Raw genomic sequence first — 16,196 nt, 5'->3', positions numbered from 1 at the left:
AGGCGTGCACCACCACACCCAGCTAATTTTTCTATTTTTAGTAGAGATGGGTTTCACCATGTCTGCTAGGCTGGTCTCCAACTCTTTACTGCGTGATCCATCCGCCTCGGCCTCCCAAAGTGCTGGGATTACAGGCATGACCCACTGTGCCTGGCCAAGAATTAACACTAATCTTTCTGATAGTCTTCTGAAAATCTGAAGAGGAAAGAACACTTCCTAGCTCATTCTATGAGGTCAGCATTACACTGATACCAAAGCCAGAGAAAGACACTATGTGAAAAGAAAACTACAGACCAATATCCTTTATGAATATTGATGCAAAAACCTTAACAAAATGCTAGCAAACCAAATTCAGAAGCATATTAAAAGGTAATAGACCATAACCAATTGGGATTTATTCCTAGAATGCAAGAATGGTTAAACGTAGGAAAATCAATCAATGAATATAACTACATTAATAGAATGAAGGAAAAAACCACATGGTCATCTCAGTTGATGCAGAAAAAGTGTTAGACAAAATCCAACATCCTGTCATGATAAAAAGCAAACAGTAAACTAGGAATAGAACTTCCTCAACATGATAAAAAGTCCCTATATGAAAAACTCATACGTAACATGATACACAATGGTGAAAGATTGAAAGCTTTCTTCATAAGGTAAGATACTGCCTTCACCACTTCTTTTTTTCTTTTTTTGAGATGGAGTTTCGCTCTTGTTGCCAGGCTGGAGTGCCATGGTGCAATCTCGGCTCACTGCAACCTCCGCCTCCCGGGTTCAAGCAATTCTCCTGCCTCAGCCTCCGGAGTAGCTGGGATTACAGGCATGCACCACCGTGTCCAGCTAATTTCGTATTTTTAATAGAGACGGGGGTTTCTCCACGTTGGTCAGGCTGGTCTTGAACTCCCGACCTCAGGTGATCTGCCCGCCTCGGCCTCCCAAAGTGCTGGGATTACAGACGTGAGCCACCGCATCCGGCTACCTTCACCACTCCTATTAAACATAGTAGCAGAAGTTTTAGCCAGTAATTAAGCAAGAAAAAGAAATAAAAGTCAACTAGATTGGAAAGGGAGAAGTAAGATTGTCTCTTTTCATAGATGACATGATGGTATATATGTACAAAACCCTAAAGATTACACAAAAAAATGATTATAGCTACTAAGTGAATTGAGCAAAGCTGTAGTATACAAAATCAACACACAAAAATTAATTGAATTTCCATACACTAGCAATGAAAACTACAAAACATTGCTGAGCAAAATTAAAGAAGACATAAATAAATGGAAAGATATCCTGTCTTCATGGATTGGAAGACATTATATGATGAATTACTCCTCATATTATTATGATAAAAATACTCTTCTGGTCCTGGTGCAGTGGCTTACGCCTGTAATCCCAGCACTTTGGGAGACCGAGGCAGGCAGATCACCTGAGGCCAGGAGTTCAAGAACAGCCTGGACAACATGGCGAAACCTCATCTCGACAAAAATACAAAAATTAGCCGGGCATGATGGTGAGTGCCTGTAATCCCAGGTATTCAGGAGGCTGAGGCAGGAGAATCACTTAAACCCAGGAGGTGGAGGTTGCAGTGAGCCGAGATTGTGCCATTGCACTCCAACTTGGGCGACAGAGCAAGATTTAGTCTCAAAAAAAAAAAAAAACCTCTTCAAAATTATACATAGATTCAATGCGATCCATATCAAAATCCCAATGCAATTTGTGGCAGAAATAGAAAACCCACCTTCAAATTCATGTGGAATCGGCCAGGCACGGTGGCTCACGCCTGTAATCCCAGCACTTTGGGAGGCCTAGGCGGGCGGATCACGAGGTCAGGAGTTTGAGATCAGCCTGACCAACATTGCCGGACCAACATTACCCTGTCTGTAATAAAAATACAAAAAAAAAAAAAAAAATTAGCCAGGCGTGGTGACCCGCACCTGTTATCCCAGCTACTTGGGAGGCTGAGGCAGGAGAATCGCTCGAACACGGGAGGCAGAGTTGCAGTGAGCTGGGATCACACCACTGCACTCCAGCATGGGCGACAGAGTGAGACTCAGTCTCAAAAAAAAAATGTAGAATCTGAAGGGACTTCAATTATCTAAAACAGTCTTTAAAAAGAAGAAAAAAAAGTTGGAGGACTTACACTTCAGATTTGAAAACGTACTACAAAAGCTACAGTAATCAAAAGAGTGTGATACTGGCATAAAGACACACATATGGAGCAATGGAATAGAATAGAGAGCCCAGAAATAAATCCTCACATATATGGTCAATTGATCTTTTTTAGTTTTTACATTTTAAATTATAAATTGACAAGTTATAGTTGTAACTATTTATGGGGTACAAAGTGATGCTATGACTCATGAATACAAGCAGAATAATTAAATCAGGCTAATGAACACATTCAGCACCTCAGATACTCACCATTTTTGTGGTAAGAACATTTGAAATTTACCCTCTTAGTGATTTTTTTTTATTTGGTTTTATTATGTTTCTATGTTGCCCAGGCTGGTCTCAAACCTCAAACTCCTGGCCTAAAGCGATTCTCCTCCCACTTCAGCCTTCCAAAGTGTTGAGATTACAGGTGTGAGCCAGCACACTTGGCTTCTCTTAGCAATTTTGAAATATACAATACATTATTATTTACTATATTCACTACACTGTGCAATATATCTCAATTTTTTTTTTTGAGATAGACTTTTGCTCTTGTTGCCCAGGCTGGAGTGCAGTGGCATGATGATCTCAGCTCACTGCAACCTCCGCCTCCCGGGTTCAAGCGATTCTCCTGCCTCAGCCTCCTGAATAGCTGGGATTACAGGCGCATGCCACCATGCCTGGCTAATTTTTGTATTTTTAGTAGAGACAGGGTTTCGCCATGTTGGCCAGGCTGGTCTGGAACTCCTAACTTCAGGTGATCCACCCGCCTCAGCCTCCCAAAGTGTTGGGATTACAGGCGTCAGCCACCGCGCCCAGCCTTATATCTCAAATTAAAAAAAAACGTATCCCTCCTAATTGAGGCTTTGTACCCTTTGACCATCATCTCCCCATTTCCTCCACCCCTCAGCCTCTGTTAAACACCATTCTATTTTCTGCTTCTTTGAGTTTAATTGTTTTAGATTCCACGTATGAGTGAGAACAGTATTTGCAGCACTATTCACAATAGCCCTGTTATGGAATCACCCTAAGTGTCCATCAACAGATGACTGAATAAAGAAAATGTGGTATATATATGCAACTGAATACTATTCATCCATAGAAAACAAAGAAATTTTGTCATTTGTGATAACATAGATGGAACTGGAGAACATGAGGCCAAGTGAAATAAGCCAGGCATGGAAAGGCAAACACTATGTATTCTCAACTGATTTTGACAAGGGGGTACCAACAATATTCAATGGGGAAAAAGAGAGTCTCTTCAACAAATGGTACAGAGAAAACTGTATATCGAGATGCTAAAGAATGCAGTTGAACCTTTACCTTACACTTTTTTTTTTTTTTTTTTGAGACAGAGTCTTGCTCTGTTGCCCAGACTGGAGTGCAGTGACACCATCTCGGCTCACTACAACCTCCGCCTCCCGGGTTCACGCGATTCTCCTGCCTCAGCCATCCAAGTAGCTGGGATTACAGGTATGTGCCACCATGCCTGGCTAATTTTTGTTTTTTTGTTTGTTTGGAGACCAGCCTGGCCAACATGGTGTAACCCCGTCTCTACTAAAAATACAAAAATTAGCCGGGCGTGGTGGCGAGTACCTGTAGTCCCAGCTACTCGGGAGGCTGAGGCAGGAGAATCGCTCGAACCCGGGAGGCAGAGGTTGCAGTGAACCTAGATCACGCCACTGCACTCCAGCCTGGGCAACAGAATAAGATTCTGTCTCAAAAAATAAAAAAAGAAAGAAAAAAAAGAAAAGAAATGACTCACAGCTCGACTTAAAAAATCAGGGCTTAGGCTGGGTGTGGTGGCTCACGCCTGTAATCCCAGCAGTTTGGGAGGCTGAGGTGGGTGGATCACAAGATCAGGAGTTCAAGACTAGCCTGGCCAAGATGGTGAAACCTCATCTCTAGTAAAAATACAAAAAATTAGCCGGGCATGATGGCGGGCGCCTGTAATGTCAGCTACTCGGGAGGTTGTGGCAGAGAACTGCTTGAACCCAGGAGGTGGAGGTTGCAGTGAGCCGAGATCACGCCACTGCACTCCAGCCTGGGCAACAGAGAGAGGCTCCATCTCAAAAAAAAAAATCAGGGCTTAGAACAGTGTATATATTATTCTATTATTTGTGTGTAAAAAATAGCATACATATATGTGCTTATATTTGGATCAATTGATCTCTGGTAGGAGATATAAAAATGAACAGGAATTGCCTGTCAGCAAGGAAATTTGGAAACAGGGGAACAGAGATGGGCAACTCTTCACATATCTTTTTCTTTTTTTTGAGACGGAGTCTCGCTCTGTCGCCCAGGCTGGAGTGCAGTGGCGCAATCTCGGCTCACTGCGAGCTCCGCCTCCCGGGTTCACGCCATTCTCCTGCCTCAGCCTCTCCGAGTAGCTGGGACTACAGGCGCCTGCCGCCACGCCCGGCTAATTTTTTGTATTTTTAGTAGAGACGGGGTTTCACCGTGGTCTCGATCTCCCGACCTCGTGATCCGCCCGCCTTGGCCTCCCAAAGTGCTAGGATTACAAGCGTGAGCCACCGCGCCCGGCCTTTCACATACCTTTTTCTACTATTCGAATTATTTACTTTGTTCTTATAGTATCTTAAAAATATGTTCTCAGCCAGGCGCCGTGGCTCATGCCTGTAATCCCACCACTTTGGGAGGCCAAGGCAGTAGGACTGCTTGAGCCTAGGAGTTGGAGACCAGCCTAGGCAACATAGGGAGACTCCATCTCTACAAACAATAAAAATAAATTAGTTGAGTGTGGTGGTGTCTGCTGGTAGTCCCATCTACTTGGGAGGCTGAGGTGAGAGGATCACTTAAGTCCAGGAGGTCAAAGCTGCAGTGAGCCATGATTGTGCCACTGCACTGGATGACAGAGTGAGACCCTGTTTCAAAAAAAAAAAAACAAACAAACAAAAAAATTCTCAATAGGGTAGAAACTGTAGAAATTCACAATTTGATAAAGAGTTATCTATGAGAAAACAATTGCAATCATCATACTCAATAGTGAAACATGGCCGGGCGCGGTTGCTCACGCTTATAATCCCAGCACTTTGGGAGGCCGAGGCGGGCAGATCACGAGGTCAGGAGATCTAGACCGTCCTGGTTAACACGGTGAAACCCCATCTCTACTAAAAATACAAAAAAAATTAGCCGGGCGTGGTGGCAGGTGCCTGTGGTCCCAGCTACTCGGGAGGCTGAGGCAGGAGAATGGCATAAACCCGGGAGGTGGAGTTTGCAGTGAGCCAAGATTGCGCCACTGCACTCCAGCCTGGGCGACTGAGCAAGACTCCATCTCAAAACAAACAAACAAACAAACAAAAATAGTGAAATACTAGTGTCATCTCTTCAAAGTCAGAACAAGACAAGAATATTCACCTGTCTTACAAATATTAGTAAGTATTGCTCTGCAGATTCTAGTGAAAACATTAAGACAAAAGAAGATAAAAGTTATAGCTGGGCACAGTGGCTCATGCTTGTAATCCCAGCACTTAAGGAGGGTGTGGTGGGTGGATCACTTGAGCTCAGGATTTCAAGACCAGCCTGGGCAACATGGCAAAACCCCATTTCTTAAATAAAAAAAAAAAAAGTAAAAAAAGGAGATAAACGTTAGAAATATCGTAAAGAGAGGCTGGGCGCGGTGGCTCACGCCTGTAATCCCAGCACTTTGGGAGGCCGAAGTGGGCGGATCACGAGGTGAGGAGATGGAGACCATCTTGGCCAACACGGTGAAACCCCATGTCTACTAAAAGAATACAAAAAATTAGGCCGGGCGCGGTGGCTCACGCTTGTAATCCCAGCACTTTGGGAGGCCAAGGTGGGCGGATCACGAGGTCAGGAGATCGAGACCACGGTGAAACCCCATCTCTACTAAAAATGCAAAAAAATTAGCCGGGCATGGTGGCGGGCGCCTGTAGTCCCAGCTACTCGGAGAGGCTGAGGCAGGAGAATGGCGTGAACCTGGGAGGCGGAGCTTGCAGTGAGCCGAGATTGTGCCACTGCACTCCAGCCTGGGCGACAGAGTGAGACTCTGTCTCAAAAAAAAAAAAAATCCCATATGCCATTCCAGTGATGAAAAAAAATGATAGGGGAATAAACCTAACAAGAAATATACAAAACATTTATATGAGTAAAATGACAAAATTTTACTGAAGGCTATAAGTATGAAGACTTTTTTTTTTTTTTGAGACGGAGTTTTGCTCTTGTTGCCCAGGATGGAGCGCAATGGCGTGACCTCAGCTCACTGCAACATCCTCCTCCAGGGTTCAAGGGATTCTTCTGCCTCAGCCTCCTGAGTAGCTGGGATTACAGGCATCTGCCACCATGCCCGGCTAATTTTTTGCATTTTTAGTAGAGCCAGGGTTTCACCATTTTGGTCAGGCTGGTCTCGAACTCCTGACCTCAGGTGATCCACCTGCCTAGGCCTCCCAAAGTGTTGAGATTACAGGCGTGAGCCACCACACCCAGCCTTATTATTTTTTTGACAGGGTCTCGCTATCACCCAGGCTGGAGTGCAGTGGCACCATCATAGCTCACCATATCCTTGAACTCCTGAGCTCAAGCAATCTTTCTGCCTCAGTCTCCTGAGAAGCCATGACTACAGGCATGTGCCACCATACCTGGCTAATTTTTTTTTTTTTTTTTTTTTTTTGAGACAGAGTCTTGCTCTGTCGCCCAGGCTGGAGTGCAGTGGCACGATCTCGGCTCACTACTGCTAATAGTGACTTTCTCTGAAGAATAAATTGGAGGGTTCAAGTCTTTTATTTTCCATTGTATTCACTTCTGCAAGTTTGTTGCTTTTTAGAGATGAAGGAAGCTCATATCAGAATGTTGAATATTTAAGTGTCACAACGACACAGGTGATATTCAAACCTATCTTCAGTGCAGACTTTTCTCATGACCTCCTATTCTACATTTACAATTAACTGCCTGCTAGCATGTCCACTGGCATGTTTTGCCATTACTTCAAACTCATACCTAAAATAAAATTCATTATCAGAATAATATTCAGATAATATTAGTTCCAGTTCATGGTTTTCCTATTTTTGTTAAAAGCACTAGCTTTCCAGTTGTTACTTAAGCTTGATGCCTTGGAGTCATCTTAAACCCTTCCTTCCTCATCAGAAAAAAAAAATTAAGTTCAAGGTTTTCTTCTTCTTTTTAATAATATTTTATATGTTTCTCTCCTATTTATTTTTTGTTTGTTTGTTTTTTGGTGTTTTTTTTTTTTTTTTCCAGACAAAGTCTTGCTCTGTCACCCAAGCTGGAGTTCAGTGGCACGATCTCGGCTCACTGCAACCTCCACCTGCCGGGTTCAAGTGATTCTCTTGCCTCAGCCTTCTGAGTAGCTGAAACTACAGGCACTCGCCACCACATCCAGCTAATTTTTTGTATTCTTAGTAGAGATGGGGATTCCTCATGTTGGCCAGGCTGGTCTCAAACTCCTGAGCTCAGGCAATCCACCTGACTCGGCCTCCCAAAGTGCTGAGATTACAGGTGTGAGCCACTGCACCTATCTGTTCTTTGCCATTCCAATTTAGGTCCTGCATTCAACAAGTATTTATTAATCACACATGCTAGGCAATTTTAGTTGCTGGGAAGAGTGCACTAAGATAGACTTATATTCTAGTGAAAGAGAAACAATGTACATGTAAACAAGTAATTATGCAATACAATTGCTAACATATGTTTACCCTGTACCAGGCACTGGGCTAAGGGCTTTGGATGTGTTAATTCATTTAATACTCCTAATGACTCCATGATATAAGCACTGTTATCATCCCCATTTTACAATTGGGGAAACTGAAGCATATAGCTCTGAAGTAGTTGAAGATCATATAGCTAGTAAGTAGAGAGACAAAATTTAAATCTAGGCATCCTGATGCTATAGTTTGCCCTTTCAACAATCATGTTCTATTGCTTCTCATGTAAGGAAACTTCAGTCGATAAGGGCTATGGAAAAAATCAAACAGGGTAATGTGATAGTCACTGAGACAATAGGTGCTAATTTAGAGAATCTTATAAGTAAAATGTTTATTCAGAAACAGAATGCTTATTTCTCGGTACTGCAAGGAAAAATCAGCATTCAGACAAAAAGTTTTCGCAGCAAGGCAATTTTGCTTTCTGCAGAAAGGGTGCTCCTCACAGATGGAACAATGCAGAAATTTTACTTTCTACAGAAAGTAAAATTGCCTTGCTGAGAAAACTTTTTGTCTGAATGCCAATTTTTACTTGTGGTACCGAGGAACAAGCATTCTGTTTCTGAATAAACATTTTACTTATAACAAGAAGATGGTCAAAAAAGGCATTTCTGAGAAGTTTTATTTATTATTATTATTTTTTTTTTGAGACAGAGTTTTGCTCTTGTTGCCCAGGCTGGAGTGCAATGACACAGTCTCGGTTCACTGCAACCTCCACTTCCCTGGTTCAAGAGATTCTCCTGCCTCAGCCTCCCAAGTAGCTGGGATTACAGGCATGCGCCACCATGCCTGGCTCATTTTGTATTTTTAGTAGAGATGGGGTTTCTCCATGTTGGTCAGGCTGGTCTCGAACTTCCAACCTCAGGTGATCTGCCCACCTTGGCCTCCCAAAGTGCTAGGATTACAGACGTGAGCCATCACCCCAGCCCTATTTATTTATTTAGAGACAGGTTCTCACTCTGTTGCCCAGACTGTAGTGCAGTGGCGCCATCTTGGCTCCCTACAGCTTCCATGCCCTGGGCTCAAGCGATCCTCCTGCCTCAGCCCCCTGAGTAGCTGAGACTACAGGTGCACACTACCATACCTGGCTAATTTTTGTATTTTTTGTAGAGACAGGTTTTTGCCATGTTCCTCAGGCTGGTCTCAAACTCCTGGACTCAAGGGATCCTCCTGCCTCAGCCTCACAAAGTGTTGAAATTATAGGTGTGTGCCACCACACCTGGCCTTTTTTTTTTTTAATTTTAAAAAATAATGGCCAGAGGCGGTGGCTCACGTCTGTAATCCCAGCACTTTGGGAGGCCAAGGTAGGTGGATCATCTAAAGTCAAGAGTTCAAGACCAGCCTGGCCAACATGGTGAAACCCAATCTCTACTAAAAATACAAAAAATTAGCTGGGCATGGTGGCGGGCGCCTGTAATCTCAGCTACTCAGGAGGCTGAGGCAGGAGAATCACTTGAACCCAGGAGGCAGAGGTTGCAGTGAGCCAAGATCAGGCCACTGCACTCCAGCCTGGACAACAAGAGTGAAACTCCGTCTCAAAAAAAAAAAAAATCATTTTAGGCTGGGCATGGTGGCTCATGCCTGTAATCCCAGCACTTTGGGAGGCTGAGGCGGGCAGATCACTTGAGGTCAGGAGTTCAAGACCAGCCTGGCCAACATGGTGAAACCGCATCTCTACTAAAAATACAAAAATTAGCCAGACATGGTGGCACATGCCTGTAGTCCCAGGTACTTGGGAGGCTGAGGCAGAATTGCTTGAACCCGGGAGGTGGAGGTTGCAGTGAGCTGAGATCGCACCACTGCACTCCAGCCTGGGCGACAGAGCGAGACTCCATCTCAAAAAAACAAAACAAAAACAAAAACAAAAAAAAAGTTGTTAATGCTCACTACCTATATTTATTGAGAATTAAAAATTGTTATATTCTATTATTTTTCTTTTTATTCATTGGAATAGTTGTGTAACGACATGTCCTCTCATCTACTATTTTGTTACCCAGTTTACCTAGGAAAGGCAGGATAAATGCTTGATTTTTTTTCCCCTTCATTGACCAGTTTTCAAGATAATCAGTTCCCATCATGAGAGATGATGTTTGAGCTAAGACCTGAATGAGGAGCCAGCTATTCAAATATCTGGAGGAAGAGGCCAGGGGTGGTGGCTCGTGTCTGTAATCCTAGCACTTTGGGAGGCCGAGGTGGGCAGATCACTTGAGCTCAGGAGTTTGAGACCAGCCTGGGCAATGTGGCAAAACTCTTGTCTCTACAAAAAATACAAAAATTAGCTGGGCGTGGTGGTGGGTGCCTATAGTCTCAGCTACTTGGGGAGCTGAGGTGGGAGGATCGCTTGAGCCTGGCAGTTTGAGACTGCAGTGAGCTGTGATCACGCCACAGCACCCCAGCCGGGGCAACACAGTGAGACCCTGTCTCAAAAAAAAAAAAAAAAAAACAATCCGGCGCAGTGGCTCACACCTGTAATCTCCTGTAATTCTAGCACCTTGGGAGCCTGAGGTGGGCGGATCACTTGAGGTTAGGCGCTTGAGACCTGCCTGGCCAATATGGTGAAACCCTGTCTCTACTAAAAATACAAAAATTAGCTGGGCGTGGTGGCAGGCACCTGTAATCCCAGCTACTTGGGAGGATGAGGCAGGAGAATCACTTGAACCAGGGAGGTGGAGGTTGCAGTGAGCTGGGATCGTGCCACTGCACTCCAGCCTGGGGGACAGAGCAAAACTCCTTCTCAAAAAAAAAGATCTGGAGTAAGAGAATTCCAGCTGGAAGGCTGGGCACGGTGGCTCATGCCTATAATCCCAGCACTTTGGGAGGCCAAGGCGGGCAGATCACTTGAGATCAAGATTTCGAGACCAGCCTGACCAACATGGAGAAACCCCGTTTCTACTAAAAATACAAAATTAGTCGGGCATGGTGGCGCTTGCCTGTAATCCCAGCTACTCGGGAGGCTGAGGCAGGAGAGTAGCTTGAACCCAGGAGGTGGAGGTTGCAGTGAGCCAAGATCACACCATTGCACTCTAGCCTGGGCAACAAGAGCAAAACTCCGTCTCTAAAAAAAAATAGAGAATTCCAGCTGGGCGCAGTGGCTCACGCCTGTAATCCCAACACTGAGAGGTTGAGGTAGGCAAATTGCTTGAGCCCAGGAGTTCCAAGACCAGCTTGGCCAACATGGCGAAACCATGTCTCTACAAAAAATTAGCTGGGCATGGTGGCGTGCGTCTGTGGTCTCAGCTACTTGGGAGGCTGAGGTGGGAGGATCACCTGTGTCCAGGAGGTGGAGGCTACAGTGAGCTGAGATCGCCACTGCACTCCAGCCAGGGTAACAGAGCAAGAACCTGTCAAAAAAACAAAAAAAAGAGAGAGAGAGAGAATTCCAGGCAGGAGTATCAGATAGTACAGACGAACTGAGGAAGGAGTGAGCTGTATATGTTCAGGGAGTACAGAAGACCAGCATGGCCACATTACTTTCACTCCTACCTTTGGAACTATCTCTTAAATCCATTACCCCCTCTTCCATTTTTCCTACCATACCGTTAATCTGGAGTCTCATCTTTCTCCCTTGGACTACTGCAACTACCTTCAACTCATTTCAGTGCCTCCAAGCTTCTCTCCCACCCTACCCAGTTACCCCTTGGTCACCGAAAGCTTTTAACTCTGTATAGTTTATTTGGTGAGAATGCATTTATAATTTTACAACAGATGTCACTGGCAAAATAAGATTCATTTAATAGAGGGGAGGGTGTGCTGAAAAAGTATTGCTGGACATCAAAGAATACAGGCTTTGAATTTCATGACATGAAGTAAAAAAAAAAAGAATACGGGTTTTGTAGTCAGACCTGGATTTAAGTCCCTGCTCTGACACTTGCCAGCTGTGTGACCTAAGGAAAATTATATAACATCCCAGGGATTGTTTCCTCATCTATTAAAAAAATAGTAATAGGCCAGGTGCAGTGGCTTATGCCTGTAATCCCAGCACTTTGGGAGACTGAGGTGGGTGGATCACCTGAGGTCAGGAGTTCAAGACCAGCCTGGCCAACATGGGGAAACCCCATCTCTACTAAAAAATACAAAAATTAGCCAGTCATGGTGGCACATGCCTGTAGTCCCAGCTACTCAGGAGGCTGAGGCAGGAGAATTGCTTGAGCCCGGGAGCAGAGACTGCAGTGAGCTGACATCGTGCTACCGCAATCCTGCCTGGGAGACAGAGCGAGACTCTGTCTCAAATAAAAAAAAAAAGTAATAATGCTTTTATATACATTTTTGTGAGAATGAGCACACACACACACACACACACACAAAGAACAGAGAATATATATATGTATGTATATATGTGTATATATATCTTTATTACAATGTCTAGATCGTAATAAAGGCTCAATACATAGTAGTTTAATTTTTGTATTACTCCCACCACGCCTGTTGCAGAAGATCCAGGTTCATTGATTAAATCTACCTGCTTAAAAACCTCAGGCATTGCTAAGAGCTGTCCTAGAGTCATTTGAAAACATCTAAAATCTAAAACCTAAAAGGGATCTTGGAAGAGGATCTTGATAGGACGCCCCTCTAGCCTAGCAGAGTCCCTTTGACAAGCCTAACTGTGGACCAGGGAGGCTCTTGGTTGATAGTGATATCTTACATTGATATAAGCCTTTTCCAAATAACTTTTATTTATTTATTTATTTTTTGAGACGGAGTCTCCTCTGTCGCCCAGGCTGGAGTGCAGTGGCGCAATGATTGCGGCTCACTGCAACCTCCACATCTTGGGTTCAAGTGATTCTCCTGCCTCAGCCTCCCGAGTAGCTGGAACCACAGGTGCATGCCACCACATCTGGCTAATTTTTGTATTTTTCGTAGAGACGAGGTTTTGCCATGTTGGCAAGGCTGTTTTTGAACTCCTGACCTCAGGTGATCTGCCTGCTTCAGCCTCCCAAAGTGCTGGGATTATAGGTGTGAACCACCGCACTGGGCCCCAAATAACTTTTGCATCTCTGATCACCTGCTCTCTAACCTCACTGAGATGCCTAGGTACTCCACCTCTCAATTCATCCAGATGAAGTAATTATCTCCCAGTTATAGTAGTTTTCTCTCCCACACTCCATGAACAGCCACTCCAATGTTACTGTCTCTGAGACCCCTGCCTCCATTATCCTGCTTTTTCCTTTCTGCTCCCAAAGTCCCAGAAACTGCTAGCGGGAGAACCAAGTAGACAAATATAAATTCACGCTGTCCAATTTCAACTTGGCCCTTGCAGCTGCTCAGCAACCCTTTTATTTGTCTCATACGTTCCCTGGCACTCTCCCACAAAGGCTGTTTCAGACCTTCCTCTTTCTTTTCAAACTACAAATTCCAGTCTCCTTCCTTCTACTTCCAAAAACTTCATATTAGACAGTTTCATTACATTAACTATCCCTCCTGCAACAAATCAGTATCTTTCTCCCTCCCAGCTCAATCCTCTAGACATCCAGTTCCATTCCTGGGAAAGCAATAAATGTTATTTATCTCTTATTTATCTTTCCAGAGGTATTTTATGACTCTGTAAGCAAAAATATGGAAAAGAAGGAATTTGCACTGCCTGTTAAAGATAAGTAGGATTGGGCAGGTGCAGTGGCTCACACCTGTAATTCCAGCACTTTGGGAAGCCAAGGTGGGAGGATCACTTGAGTTCAGGAGTTCGAGATAAGCCTGGACAACATGGCGAGACCCCGTCTCTATAAAAATTAAAAATTAGGCCAGGCGTGGTGGCTCACGTCTGTAATCCCAGACTTTTGGAGGCCCAGGAGGGCAGATCATGAGGTCAGGAGATTGAGACATCCTGGCTAACACAGTGAAGCCCTATCTCTACTAAAAATACAAAAAAGTTAGTCGGGAGTGGTGGCGGGCACCTGTAGTCCCAGCTACTCGGGAGGCTGAGGCAGGAGAATTGCTTGAACCCGGGAGGCAGAGCTTCCAGTGAGCTGAGATCATGTCACTGCACTCCAGCCTGGGCGACACAGCAAGACTCCATCTCAAAAAAAAAAAACATTAAAAATTAGCCAGGCCGGGTGGCACATGCCTGTGGTCCCAGCTACTTGGGAGGCTGAGTTGAGAGGATCACTTGAGTCCAGGAGGTCGAGGTTGCAGTGAGCCATGATCCTACCATTACCCTCCAGCTTGGGCAACAGAGGAAGATTTAATCTCCAAAAAAAATTTGCAAAAATAAATTTTAAAACAGGTAAGTAGGATTTGGAGGCCGGGTGGAGTGGCTCTAGCCTGTAATCCCAGCACTTTGGGAGGCTAAGGTGGGAGGATCGCTTAAGTCTAGGAGTTTGAGACCAGCGTGGACAACATAGTGAGTAAGACCTTGTCTCTACAAAAAATTTAAAAATTAGTTGGGCATATAGGCCGGGCGCGGTGGCTCACGCTTGTAATCCCAGCACTTTGGGAGGCCGAGGCAGGCGAATCACGAGGTCAGGAGATCGAGACCACGGTGAAACCCCGTCTCTACTAAAAATACAAAAAATTAGCCGGGCGTGGTGGCGGGCGCCTGTAGTCCCAGCTACTCGGAGAGGCTGAGGCAGGAGAATGGCGTGAACCCGGGAGGCGGAGCTTGCAGTGAGCCGAGATTGCGCCACTGCACTCCAGCCTGGGCGACAGAGCAAGACTCCATCTCAAAAAAAAAAAAAAAAATTAGTTGGGCATGGTGGTGCATGCCTGTAGTACCAGGTACCCAAGAGGCTGAGATGGGAGGATCACTTGAGCCCAGGAGGTTGAGGCTGTGGTGAGCCATGGTCACGCCACTGCACTCCAGCCTGGATGACAGAGCAGACTCTCTGTCTCAAAAAAAAAAAAAAAAAAAAAAAAAAATGCTGGGCACGGTGGCTTACGCCTGTAATCCCAACACTTTGGGAGGCCGAGGTGGGTGGATCACTTGTGGTCAGGAGTTCGAGACCAGCCTGGCCAACATGGTGAAACCCCGTCTCTACTAAAAAGACAAAAAATTAGCCGGGCGTGGTGGCGCACACCTGTAACCTCAGTTACTCTGGAGGCTGAGACAGAGAATCACTTGAACCCAGGAGGTGGAGGTTGCAGTGAGCTGAGATTGCGCCACTGTACTCCAGCCTGGGCGACAGAGCTAGACTCTGTCTCCAAAAAAAAAAAAAGATAAGTAGGATTTGGATAGGTGAAGAGAAAGGAGATGATATTCTAACCAGGACAAACATCCTGGGCAAAGGCACAGAGGTGGGAATTAATAAGATATATTTAGAAAACAGGGTATAGTGTAGAGTAATCCCCTGAGAAATAATCCCAGCTGCTTCCTCAACTGCTACTTCTCCTTTTCCAGTTCTGTCTTCAGCCCAATTGCTTCCCTGCCTGACATGTTCTACATACCAGCTGAGTAGAAATATGACACTACATGGCCCCTCACCCATCCTATCTTGCCTGGACCTTCGTTACTATTTATTAAGCTTTCACGCCAACCATGTGTTTCAGTCTTGTTAAAGAGGTCCCAGCTCCTTCCTAAGTCACTTTCCAAGCCAGACATCTTCCATTTCCTTGGTCATCATAAAAAACAGGACAATGAGGCCGGACGCGGTAGCTCACGCCTGTAATCCCATTACTTTGAAGGCTTGAGGTGGGCGGATCACAAGGTCAGGAGTTCGAGACCAGCCTGGCCAACATGGTGAAACCCAGTATCTACTAAAAATACAAAAATTATCCGGGCGTGGTAGTGGGCACCTGTAATCCCACTCGGGAGGCTGAGGCAGGAGAATCGTTTGAAAACGGAAGGCGGAGGTTGTAGTGAGCTGAGATTGTTCTACTGCACTCCAGCCTGGGCAACAAGTGAGAAACTCCATCTCAAAAAAAAACAAAAAACAAAAACCTGGGACAATTAATATAAAAGATGCAATGCAGGCCAGGCACGGTGGCTTACATCAATAATCCCAACACTTGGGAGGCCGAGGTGGGAGGATCACTTGAGGTCAGGAGTTTGAGACAAGCCTGGCCAACATGGTGAAACCCCATCTCTACTAAAAATACAAAAATTAGCTGGGTGTGGTGGCGGGCGGCTGTAGTCCCAGCTACTCGGGAGGCTGAGGCAGGAGAATCACTTGAACCGGGGAGATGGAGGTTGCAGTGAGCCGAGATCGTGCCGCTGCACTCCAGCCTGGGCCACAGAGCACAGCTCTGTCTCAAAAAAAAAAAAAAAAAAAAAAAAAAAAAAATACAAAACAGGTGTTACTGATTTTTTTTTTTTTTTGAGAGGGAGTCTTACTCTATGGCCCAGGCTGGAGTGCAGCAGCACAGTCTCCGCTCACTGCAACCTCCGCCTTCTGGGTTCAAGCGATTCTCCTGCCTCAG

Source organism: Symphalangus syndactylus, chromosome X (genome assembly GCF_028878055.3).
Source record: "Symphalangus syndactylus isolate Jambi chromosome X, NHGRI_mSymSyn1-v2.1_pri, whole genome shotgun sequence".
NCBI classification, from domain to species: domain Eukaryota; kingdom Metazoa; phylum Chordata; class Mammalia; order Primates; family Hylobatidae; genus Symphalangus; species Symphalangus syndactylus.
This window is presented reverse-complemented; position numbering follows the sequence as displayed.